We start from the raw sequence: 9,064 nt of genomic DNA, 5'->3' as shown, positions 1-9,064 counted from the left end.
TTCTATCTGCCAGTCGGAGGCTTCACCTAATGGTAGACGTGCTTTTGAGCCAGCCAGTCAGTCAGCGGTGGGCGTGTCGGCCCTGTTCAGCTCCAGGCAGACCTCCTCGAGAAGAGGGCTGAAAAGATGTCTGGTTGTGTTCGAGAAAAAGTAACGCTACCTAAATGTGTTGTGTACATCTGTATTGGGACGTTAGTTTATGATTGTTGTTTTGTGCAGCACTTTGGTCGGCTCTCATGCCATTTTTCACATGTGCTATACAAATGAATGTGATATGATATGGTTGATGAGAAAACTCCCAACCCAGTCCAGGCGGAAGGGAGCTGATACTTGTGTCTAAGGGCTATTATTTTCACTCACACCTCCTAATATCTAAGAAAAATTACAAGAAATGACTAAATGAACATTGCTTTTTTCTTAGTGTAAACATCAAACGGTTGATTTCATGGTGTAACATAAACCAGTTCAGAATACCTGAATAAAAAAAACAATTCACTCCAGGACTAAACAAATTCATTTGTATTTTCAGAAGCTGCAGAAGTCTGTTATCAGTAGATGTGTCTGAATAAAGTCTTCTGAACCCAAACCCCCCAAAAAGGCTATTTTGATGCTTCCTGGCAGCGTGGCAGCAGCATCACAGAGGGCACGGTGTGGGCGTTCAGCCAATCAGTTGTTTCCTCTGCAGTCACAAACAACAAAGTCAGCGTGACTAACCGCTCTGGGAAAGTGTCCAAGCTGATTAGAGCCCTGATTCCCTCCAAGAGAAAACTTTTGAAAACTGCAAGTCTGGCTCACATGTCAGGATTTTAAAACTTCAATTCAATTCAAGTTTATTTATATAGCGCCAAATCACGACAAGAGTCATCTCAAGGCACTTCACATAGCAAACATTCCAATTCAGGTCAGTTCATTAAGCCAATCAGAAATAATGTTTCCTGTATAAGGAACCCAGCAAATTGCATCAAGTCACTGACTAGTCACACACACATATGTGGCAATAAAAGACAGATATAACAGTTGTGGTCCTAGAATACGACCATACAGAAAAATAAACTACACACGAACTGAACGAACATTCAAACAGGGAATCAAGCATAACCGCTCAAGATGGTGGAGGAGGAGCTTGCCCAGGGCTGAACGATCTACCGTGTTTGGACCGAAATTGTGATTTCAAACAGAACGATCACGTGACCGTCAAAGCTGCGGTTTTTGCAATTTTGACCGATCCAGGATCTGTTGTGTACATTTTTTTAACATCCAGGGTTTCCCCGTGTCTTACAGTGGCAGCAACAGCCAGCGCGGGGGAGGGGGTATGGGGTGCCATTTGTAAAGTCAAACAGTCATAATCTAACAGCAATATTTTTGGTTATTTTGCCTATCATAAGAGAAAAAATTGGGAGTTCACTTTTTCGAAGTCATATTTTCATCATGTTATTCATACATTTATAAATGTTAAAGTTTCCAAATAAATATTTAGTTAGCAAGCTAAATATTTAATTTGCAGTTAAATATTTATTTTGCAAACTAAATATTTAGGTCTGATCTAAATATTTAGTTTGTAAAATAAATATTTAATTCACTAACTAAATATTGAATTTACTAACTAAATATTTATTTTGGAACTAAATATTTAATTTGTGAATTAAATATTTATTTTCTGAAATAAATATTTAGATCCCAGCTAAATATTTATTTTGGAGTTAAACATTTAGTTTGCAAAATCAGTATTTGGGAAATAAATATTTAAGTCTGACCCAAAAATATAAAATATAGTGTGGAGCTAAATAACATCGTGGAAAATAAATATTTAGCTGGTACTTAAACATTTAGCTAATATGCAAATTTGCTTGCCAATAAGCGGAAGTTGGTTACCAAAATAAAAGCTGGATCTCGCTAACTTCTTTATAAACTCTTGCTCCGAACCAGAACTTGTTTTATCTCCGGTTCTATTCTTCTGAACATGTCCGACGTGTTGGCTGAAGAAGACTTGTTGTGCGTTAAGTGATTTGTTTTTGTGGTTTGCACTTCAGGGCCACATATAAGGGTCCTCAGAAATGTAGCTAGGTTTGTCACCAGGCGTTAGGAACAGCGACAAAGTCGCTGAGTTGACTCTACCTCTCTCTCTGCTGCTAAAGCTACGGATAGCAAATGCTACGGGCGATGCCTGAGCGTGAACGCGCATGAAGCAGCCTGCTCGACCCGAGCATCTCTCTTTTTCTGTGATTTTACAGAAAAACCGGCAATCACAGTAAAAATGCCAGGGCTCATTCTACAGGACCAGGGCATTGCAGGAGAATGTATGAAGAAGACATTTATTATTTCTATACATGTTTTGGCTGTCAAACTTCCATAATGCCCCTTTAATACAGCATACTATTGTTTTTGGATGGTAAAAAGTGCCAAGAGTCAAAACTTAACTTTGGAAAAAGTGGGGGACATTGTATCATTCGTTTATTATTCCCTGATGGGTGCCATGGTGACAACAAGCCACTGGTGATGTCCACAGTGACCCTAATGAGCCACTTTTAGTAGCTTTAACATTTCTGTTCAGCTTGGTCCTCTGATCTGGTGCGTACCTATTCCCCACATTGACATGTTGTCTCAGATTTAGAAGACCAGAGCCTTTTTTTCTTTGTAGTCAGGTTTATTCTTTCTAAACTGGCTACATTTTGTGCACCAAACAAATAAAAGTTAGGTCAGATCTGTACCTTCTTTAGCTTGGCTTTACTCATGCTGAGTTGCCTGCTGTAGGTAGTGGTGGTGTCAGGCTGCCAGTCCACCTGCTCACAGGCCAGCTCCATCACACCCAGAGCAGCCTCTCTTAGTCCAGAGAAGTCTCTGCTGTAGACAGCCAGTCTCAGCGTGCAGGTCTGCAGCTCCTCCACAGAACCCACCTGCAGCACCAAGTTCTGGCTGTGGAGATCTGGGCCCAGGCTGCGCCGCCGTGGGGGGATCTGCTGCGGGGTGGGGTAAAGAGGAGGGAGGCTGGCCCGGACAAACACCCCACCGCGTCTACGGTTGTCCCCAGAGAGACTCAGGATGTTGACCACCAGGGTGCAGGAAGCAGAGCTGAGGAGTAGAGAGAAGTGCAGGAGAGGCGCTGGTCTGGAGGAGAGGGAGTGAGAACCGTACCGGGACAGAAGCGGCTCCCCAGGCCTGGTCAGGTGTCTGCTCTCATCGTATGCTAAAGCATCCCCACTCACCGTGCGGCGCCGACCCATGACCTGGCGGGTTCTAGACACAAGATTCAGCTTAGTGAGGGAGGACAAAGAGAATCTACTGGGACCTCCAGCTTTACTGGGAAAAGCAGGAGAGCTGAAGCGCCGCATTGGGAGGGAAGACTGCACCGGCTCAGCTGACCCGTTAGGCTCTGGCTCAAACGGCAAAGTGGTGAGGTCATCATGAGAGGGGAAAGAGCTTTTAGAGTAAGGAAACTCCAACACTTCTCCATCCAGCTCCTCATACTGCTGTTGGACGGGCTGGGTGCAGGCAGGAAGGTTCAGAGTCACGGTCACCTCCTCAGGAGGAGGAGGAGAAGCCAAGAAAACAGCCTCCTTGTCTGCCGAGGGAATCCTTTTCTTTCTGCGACAGCAGACGATGCAGCCAAGAACCAGACCGTAGCAGAGCACCGCCAGACCCACAGCCAGCAGAATCTGCAGGTGGACTAGACGACAAAAGCACAGAAATAATAAACACAACTCAGAATTAATGCTGCAAACATTTATCCAACAACTAATTGTTACAGGCCTTTGAAGGATCTGTATTTGAGCAAAGAACCAAAAGAAAGACTCATGCGATGTTGTCTGTCGACAGGCAGGTTCTTGTCTGAGCTCCGAGCAGACAACCACACCCTGGACTCACCTTGGGAAGAACTCCCTCTACTGGTGAACTATAAAAACTGCAGTTACCCCAAAACTGGAAACCCAAGTGTTTTATAATTGGAGACAGGACCTTCTTGCTTAAATAAAATATATATCTTTAAACCTATAATATGATAAACCACATAAGGGTATCACACACTCCCCCACAAAAAAATAAAAGGGCTCCTGACCTTCTGACCTCCATCTCACACAAAAATTCTAACTATTAATACATACAAATCAACACACTATCGTCAGTTAGTAATGCTGGTAAAGTGGTTGAGGATAGTGTCCTGGCCAAATGTACTGAAAGGGAAGGTAGGGTGGTGGACTGTGATAAAAGACTGGCATAGGGGATATAGGGAAGGGATTGGGTGAAAGAATATAGCCAGGCGGACCAGATGACATGGATACATCAGTACAGCTTACTTGTGGATGTGTGGAAATAACAGGCTGGCCTAGTGTATTGTAGGTGAATAGTGAAGCTGGCCGCCGTTCTCTTGTAGAACGTCTCAGCATTGTTTCATTAGCAGCAGATGGTGGGTCGGATACAGGGAGAGTCTCCTCTGAGGGAGTCGGTTCACTGTCATCTACATATGGCATCGCTGTAACTTCAGTCTCCTCTCCTCTGTCCTGTCTTTCCTCTTCATGGTCGGTGTCTGGTCCCCTTTCCATTTCCCTTGTGGCCTCCTCTTGCCTTTCCCTGAACAACTGTCCCCACTCCCTCTGGTGTGACCCCTGGCTCACTGACTGGTTTGACTCTATGGGAGCTGGGTTCCTTACGAGAACATGGCTAGGTTCATGGGTTGGCTGGTCAGTGTCGGCACTGTGACTCCTTAAGTTATATCTCAGCTCATAATAAGAACTCTCTTCTTCATCAGAGCCAGATTCACTGCTGGGTTGGAAAACTGCATCTCTTGGAGTTAAACACACGCTCTTCCTTCTCGCAGCTGACGGCTTGGCATCCTTGGCTGCTGCAGGCAAGTCCACAGGAAGCTCATTAACAAGATGCAGTAGGTTACGGTGCAGAACCCTTGACTTGTTTCCATTTGTCTCGGCAATGACCCGGTAAACTGGGCTGTCACTGATCTGTTCTTTCACCACATAAATGGTATTTTCCCAGTATGACCTCAACTTCCCAGGGCCACCCCTTTCAGTCAGGTTACGCACCAGCACTCGATCTCCAGGCTGTAATATCACTCCCTTCAGGTGTTGGTCATAATACTTTTTGCCACGATCACTCGATTTTTTGCTGTTCTCTGAGGCAATTCTGTAGGCCTCGCTCATCCGTTCTGCCCATTTCTCTGCATAGCCTCTTGCTGTTTGAGGCTCATCACTAGAGCCCATCCTGAATAAAACATCCACAGGTAATCTTGGGTGTCTGCCAAAGAGCAAGAAAAAGGGAGAATACCCCGTTGCTTCATGCCGGGTACAGTTGTACGCGTGGATGATCTGTGGGAGGAACTCTTTCCATCTTTCCTTTTTCTCTTGTCCAAGAGTTCTCATCATCTGCAACACCGTGCGATTGAATCGCTCCGCCGGGTTACCCTGAGGGTGGTAGGGGGTTGTGCGTGAGCGTCCAACTCCAGCCAGCTTTTGTAAATTCCAGAAGAGCTCATTTTCAAATTCACGCCCCTGATCATGGTGTAGCTTCATGGGATACCCGAACCTGGGAATGAAATCATTAAAGATTCGCTCTGCTGCCGTTTTACCACTTTTGTTACGGGTTGGATAGGCCTGGGCATACCTGGTGAAGTGGTCGACCACCACCAGAATGTACTGGTATCCTCCTTGGCTTGACTCTAAATGCAAGAAATCGATGGACACAAGCTCCATAGGTGAGCTAGATGTTATACTTGACATAGGGGCTCTGATATGTGTAGCCGGCTTCTTTTGTTTGATGCATGGGCACTGCCGTGTGACGTAAGCTTCAATGTCTCGCCGCATATAAGGCCAGTAAAACCTTTGTCTGGCCAGATTGAGAACTCTTTCGGTCCCAACATGGCCCATGTCATCGTGCAAGTGCTTCAGAACTAGTGACTTGAAGCTGCTTGGCAAGACTAGCTGGCGGCTTTCTGCTCTTGTGCGATATAGAATCCCATTTTCCACATGTAGCTTTGTCCACTCATGCATCACTTTCTTTGCAGTGCCTTTCATCTCCCTTTTCACATCCTCTGTGAGTAGTAGCCCCGATTCTTTCATTCTCAGGATGTCACCAATCACTGGATCTTCTCGTTGAGCCTTTTGTAGTTCTTTGAGATCAATGGATTGGATGATGTTCCTGCAGCTTGGTTCAAGCTGAGAACCTTGTGCTAGTGTTAACACAGCGACCCAGGCAACATCATCACGCTGACCTGCTCCACAGCCTTCCCATACAGCCGCAACAGCTTCTCTGGAGAGCTCTTTTGTACAGACAGCCACATATCCGTCAATATCCAGGGGGCGTCGGGACAAAGTGTCTGCATCAACATTCACCTTACCCGGTCTGTAACGGATCTCAAACCTGAAATCTGACAATTCTCCCACCCATCTGTAGCCAACTGCATTCAGTTTGGCAGTAGTCATGACATAAGTTAAGGGATTATTGTCCGTGTAGATGGTAAAATATGGGGCATAAAACAAATAATCCCGAAATTTCTCGCAGACAGCCCACTTGAGTGCGAGAAACTCTAACTTGCCTGAGTGCAGCCGATAGTTCTTTTCAGCAGGGGTGAGCGTCCTTGAGCCATAGCCTATTACCCTGAGTTTCCCATTTTGTCTTTGGTAGAGGACTGCACCCAGTCCTTTATCGGAGGCATCAGTATGAAGCACAAAAGGGAGCTCAAAGTCAGGGTAGGCTAGAATGGGCGGTTTCACCAGCATGTCAAGGAGCCTACACAAGACCTCCTGATGTTCATCAGCCCATACCACTGGTGTTTTAGATGACAACTGGGCCCCTCTCCTTTTCTGTTGGCCAGGCTGTTCTTGGGACCGCTCCTCTTTGCTTTTCTTTGGCTGCAGGAGCTCATAGATAGGTTTGGCTATCCTTGAAAAATCTTGGATATAGGAGCGATAGTAACTCAAAAACCCAGCTATTCTCCTCACGTCACCAACTGTAGCAGGTGTTTCTTTTTTCAGAGCAAACACCGCTTCAAGATCTTTTGGGTCAATGCGGACTCCCTCTGCGGAGACCAAGCGACCTACATATCGCACCTCTTGCTTGAACAAGTCACACTTGGTGGGACGGAGCTTAACTCCGTGGCTCTGCAAGGCTCTTAGCACTTTTCTCAGTCCTTCAACATGATCCTCAAAGGTCTTAGCGTAACATAAAATGTCATCTAAATAAGGGATGCAGTACTCATCCCTCAGAGGTGACAACATCTCTTCCATGCTGCGCTGAAATGAGGCCGGGGCATTGGTCAATCCAAAGGGGATTCGCACCCACTCATAAAGGCCCCAGGGGGTGATGAATGCAGTGAGATGACGAGATCCTTCAGCAATGAACCCCTGGTGGTAAGCTTTCCCCTGATCAAGTATGGAGAACCAGCTATACCCTCCCAAAGTATCAATGAGGTCCTGTATTCTGGGCAAGGGGTGACGGTCTGGGACTGTGCGTTGATTAAGCAGGCGATAATCAATACAAAGTCGCAGGGATCCGTCCTTCTTCCTGACACATACCACGGGGGCAGAGTACGAAGAATGTGACTTTACAATCCATCCTCTAGCCAGAAGGTCCTCAATATACTCCTTTACTTCTTTATAGAGGGGTTTGGGGATAGAGGTATATGATTTTTGGACTGGAGTGCTATCTTTGAGTGTTATTGTCATCTCCAAACTCGGAATACATCCCATGTCATTCTCATCTCGTGCAAAGGCTCCCGATTCTTCTTTCAGCATCTTTTTTACAATATTTTGCTGATCCTCTGTCAGGTGTGTTAAATCAACTGGAGGCTCCCATTCCATATCCACCATCCCATCACTGTCCTGGTGTGCCCCTGCTGACACTTTTGGTTCCTGGTGTTGTGTTGTGTCAGTCTGGATGACACTTAGTATTGGCTCAACAGTGCCCAGAGCTGTTTTGTGGACCAGGGTCAAATCATGTCTGTTGTGATTGGCAATGGGAACTTGAACAAATGGGGTTTTTGCGGCACAAACTTCAAGCAGACTACTCCCAACATCTAGCTGTTGTAATGTGGGGTTGCTATCATTTGGTTCAAATAACACCAGTCGGTCGGAGGGGTTAACCGAAGGGGGCATTTTGCATTTCACATGTCGGATCTGGCCAGCTGGGATTACTACCTTTTGCAGTCCTACTTTCAGCAACCCTTGACGATATTCATTTCCAACAGAAAGTCTGGTCTGGATAAAATTTACCAGTGCTGTGGCTTTGTCATCCTGGAGATCCATTGCTCTGCGAAGGAGGCCTACTATAGTGGGTATAAGGTTTTTGTTCTCTTCTGGGCCCTGTATCAGCTGTTCAATCACATTGAACCCAAGTAGTGGACAATCCAGGGGCACCCTGCTCACCAAGAATGGGACCTGAACTGTTAAGTTGGGATCACTGTTCTCGGGAAGGCTAACCATCACCCCCACCCAGCCATCATAAGGCAACGACTGACCATTAATTGCTAGCACACTCAGAGCCTTATCTCCGACTAGTTCAGAAAGTGGTCGAAGCCGGTGGTCAGGGAGAAATGTTTTTACCCACTCATGATCTAGAAGACTCACCTGGGCACCGGTATCAAGCAAACAATCCACTGCATAACTGTGGATGTAACACTTGATCTTACATTTCTTCCCCACCAACTGAGCAATTCGATCTCCTGTTTCAATGTCTTTGTTCCTCAGTGGTGGAGTCACATGGTTACTTTTAACATGGGCGAGTTCATCTGGGTGCGTGTTTGATGAGTTTGAGCATGGCTGTCTGTGTTCAGGAACTGACTGTACAGTACCAGAGAGCTGGCGACTGTTTTTTGTTTGTCTGCGCTTAAGACATCCAACGGCCCTGTGACCTGCTTCACCACAAATGAAGCAATGGCTGCAAGAGCTGTCTCCTCTTTCAATGCAGTTAAGGCAACCTGGTGGACTCATTACTTTCCTGGCTCTTTGCTTTGGGCACATGCACTGGCCAGGGGGCTCAGCTGTCTGCCTGGCTGTGAGAGACTCCACCACTTTCATTAGAGTTTCCACTTTATCACTTAGTTCTTCTATGACCTTGTTTTTGC

The sequence above is a fragment of the Nothobranchius furzeri genome, chromosome 9, assembly GCF_043380555.1.
Source record: "Nothobranchius furzeri strain GRZ-AD chromosome 9, NfurGRZ-RIMD1, whole genome shotgun sequence".
In the NCBI taxonomy this organism is placed as follows: Eukaryota; Metazoa; Chordata; class Actinopteri; order Cyprinodontiformes; family Nothobranchiidae; genus Nothobranchius; species Nothobranchius furzeri.
This window is presented reverse-complemented; position numbering follows the sequence as displayed.